Source organism: Moschus berezovskii, chromosome 9, assembly GCF_049115385.1.
Source record: "Moschus berezovskii isolate FMDL1 chromosome 9, NW_MosBer_1.0, whole genome shotgun sequence".
Taxonomy (NCBI): domain Eukaryota; kingdom Metazoa; phylum Chordata; class Mammalia; order Artiodactyla; family Moschidae; genus Moschus; species Moschus berezovskii.
The window spans coordinates 101403637-101407656 of NC_142468.1; the positions used below are offsets into that span (position 1 = coordinate 101403637).

The window sequence follows — 4020 nt, forward strand, 5'->3', positions numbered from 1 at the left end:
AGGATTGTACACATTTAATTTTTCAGAATAAACTGAAATATTTGGTGCACAATGTCTAAGGTCAAACTAAAACAGGGCGGTGTATTGCTTCTCATCCTGTTTGTGATGCCAATTCATACTATGTTCTCTGTTCATTGAACCCATGGGAGAGAAGGTGCAAGTGGGGAAGCTGGAAGAAAACGACAGCACAACCTCTCTCTAGGCTGGCACAGCGGTCATAACTGTGTTCTCTCCTGGCTGATGCGGCAGTGGTAGCAGCAGTCACGCTGTCTTCTCTCCTCTTGTGGCTTACCCAACGGACGCAGCCGTGATGCAGCAGTAATGCCACTGCTCTCTAGGTGGAGTTCACATATCTGTATCACACAAAGTAGCCCACAGGCCAGCAGCACCTGGTGAGGTGAATGCACAGCGCTCCAAGTGATCAGAGCTGTTACATAATCATTATTTGCAAAATGTGGGGCAAGAGCGTGAGGCTGTAGGGTGAGAGAGCCTGACCATGCCATCCTGGCTAATTTGCTTTTTCCCTACAGGCAGATACAATCGAACACAAGGGAAAAAACAAGGTGAAAATGAGAGAATATATGCCTTATTCCAGGTTCCTTGTTTTGCAATATGTTAATAAAATACATCAAAAGAGTTGATCCTGAAGATGTTTGCGTAATTTAGGTTTTCAATACATCTTTAGAAAGACTCTTTGCAATGTTTCCATAAACTCACTGAATCATTAATAAATTCAGATTTGTAACCTCAAATAGCCCACTATTTTCTCTGTGTTCATTTCTATTACAATTTATTCTCCACTTAAGAGGACAAACCTTCATGACACTTTAGAAGTATGTTGAATCTATTCTCAAACCTCCCATTCTCAAAACTCTTTAATTGCTTTATGTTGCTAAAAACTAGGATTCAGGAGGCCTAAATACTCTGGTCTCTACCTTTCTATGTAATCTCTGCACGTGTCTTTCTTCCTTTTAGTCATCAGCCTCCCTCATAAACGTCTGTCTTTGGTACCTAATATGACTTTCTCACTTTACAATATCCATATAAACTTTTCCTTCTGCCTGGAATGCTCTTTTTCCCACTCACATGTCTATTCTTTAGCTTTTTTAATGCTTTTCTGTGAAGACTTCTTAACATGATCTTCTAACATCACCACGCCTAATATGGATGCCTCCTCATTACTCTGCAAGGCAGAGAGCAGTGTTGTGTGATAACCACGAGTGTGTATCATTTATTTTAAACATTCATAAGAGTTCCCTTGAATTCTAAAACAAGGAGTTCAAGGAGGCAATGAATGCAAGCTTATTGATGTATTACATTTGTGCTAAGAATATTTTCCAATAAAATAAAAAGATACCTTATTTTCTTCACATTTAGTAAGGTATAAATTTAATATTATTTAACATTTGATTTCAATTATTTGAAGAAATATTTAAATGATCTTCCCTGGTGGCTAAGCCATAAAGAATCCACTTGCCAGTGTAGGAAATATGGGCTAAATCCCTGGATAAAGAAGATCTCCTGGAGGAGGAAATAGTAATCCACTCCATGGCAGTGGAGACTCTTGGGCTACCATTCATGGGGTTGCAAAGAGTCAGACAACACTGAGCAACTAAACAGTAACAATAACAACCCCCCAATTGCAGGGAACAAAAAATGATCGTATACAGCAGACAATATTTAGGGGGTGAACCAGGAACCAATGTACTGGTTGCTCAGTCTCTTAATGGCTGCCTTCATTTCCTGATTCCTCAGAGTATAAATAATTGGATTAAGGAGAGGAGTGATGACAGAGTACAACATAGACAGAAATTTATCTACAGAGTAACTATTAAATGGGAAAGCATAGATGAAGATGGCAGGGCCAAAGAAGAGAGTGACGACAGTGATGTGAGCAGACAGTGTGGACAGAGCCTCAGAGGGTGCACTGGAGGAGTGCTGCCAGATGGTGAGCAGCATGGCCACGTAAGATACGAGCAAGAGAATGAAGCAGATCAGGGCAAGAGCCCGCTGTTCACGATCACCAAGAGCTCCAGGATGTAAGGATCAGTGCAGGCAAGCTTGATGACCAGGGGGAGGTCGCAAAAAAAGCTGTCCAATACATTGGGACCGCAGAAAGGCAAACCCACCGTAGAAACCATCTGGCTTGTAGTATGGATAAGCCCAATCACCCATGAGAGCAGTAGAAGCCCAATGAGCACCCTGTGACCCACGATGGTCTTGTAGTGCAAGGGTTTGCATGTGGCAACATACCTGTCAATGGCCATAGCTATCAGAAGAGACATCTCTGCACCCCCAAAGAAGTGCATAGAGAACATCTGGATCAGGCAACCCCACCAGGAGATGGTCTTGTGTTTTCTGAGGAAGTCTGAAGTCACTTTGGGAATTGCAGCAGAAGAAAGACATACATCAAAAAATGATAAATTTGCCAGGAAGAAATACATGGGGGAGTGAAGATGGTTATCAGCTATCACAGAGATGACAATGAGGAGGTTTCCTACTAGGATGGCGACATAGACCAGCAAGGAGATTGCAAAAAAGAATATGTGAGTTCCTTGAGAAGTAGAAAGTCCCACCAAAATGAACTCAGAAACACTTGATCTGTTATTCAGGAGATCCATTCATCCTTCTGCAGAAGCTGTCTGAAAAGGGAAAACAAAGAGGGTGTGATAGGAAGTAACAGATCAGGGAACTCAATATTTACTTAAGCATTTTGCCTTTTATTCAGAGTAATGACAGTTTGGCAGTAGGACTGCTTTTTAGGTATTTAGCAGTTGGAGATATTTCACAGGACCTTGAGACCATAAAAAGGTGATGATTATGGACCAAGTTAAATCAAATTTTCTGATGGTTAGTGCAAAGCAAGTTCAGTTAGACACAGAAAACTTGTCTCCTTTCATGTTCAACTCCAGATCACACTGTGTATTAGAGTGACAAAGGAGAGTTTTCAAATCTACTGGAGGTAGATTTTTATCTTTTGTGAATCTCAAGAAGTACATTATGATATCCTCAGTATGCAGTAATAAGTTTACTTTACTAAAAAAGATATTATGAAGACCAATTCAAGCCTAAAGCAGCATGAAGAAAATAAATAACAAAAATTATAGCAAAAATTAAATGTAGAATTCAGAGAAAGATAGCAAAAGAAACCAGTGAAACCAAGATTTGGTTGTTAAAAAAAATGAATTAAAGCAATGATACTCTAAATAGGCTAAGAAGAAAAGAGAAGATGCAATTTAGAAAAATCAGAAATGAAGGAGAATTCATCACTACTGGTCTACTCATCCCATAAACATTATGAGGATAGTAAATAACTCTATAAAATAAATAAAAAATTATTGCCAAAATCACACTATGTGCATTATGCTTCCTGAAGTAGATTGATTAAAGACATGTATTGTTGATAGACAGTTAAGTATTGAGACAGCTCCGTGGTTTACTGAGATCAAACCCTATTCCTTTACACCTGAAACACCAGATTAACTCTCAAAAGTGCAGATACTCATTTCACCTATTTTCCTAAATCTTCCCTTTATGTGGCTATGTAAATAAGTTTATTCCATCTGTGCATTCTTACCCTGCATGCTGCATACTGTCACTTCAGTTGTGTTCAACTCTGTGCGACCTTGTGGACGGTAGCCTGCCAGGCAAGAATACTGTGGGTTGCTTTGCCTTCCTCCAGAGGATCTTTCTGACCCAGGGATATCAGTTGCATCTCCTGCATTGGCAGGCAAGTGTTGCAAAATCTGTGACCGATTTTATCTGATATTTGCTTTTTAACTCACATATTTTCATAAATACAATGAGTATGTAGAAATACCAAAAATACTGTTACTAAGACCATGAGCTAGTGATGTAACCAAGGTAGTCCTGTTCAACTTTTCACTCAAAGAGATGTAAGAAGCAGGGTGACTGAATTGTTTACCATTGTGCATCTAAACAAACAAACTAAAAGTATGATGAACTGTTTGAACAGAGTAGCATCTTTGGATAGTTACTTCTCACCTTTGGACCTATTTC

General features: G+C 39.5%; 1 pseudogene; it reads right to left on the minus strand.

Annotated features, from left to right (window-relative positions):
- Positions 1–1680: 1680 nt before the first annotated feature.
- On the minus strand, positions 1681–2621 carry LOC148776715 (olfactory receptor 4K13-like; annotated as a pseudogene).
- Between the last annotated feature and the right edge of the window lie 1399 nt (positions 2622–4020).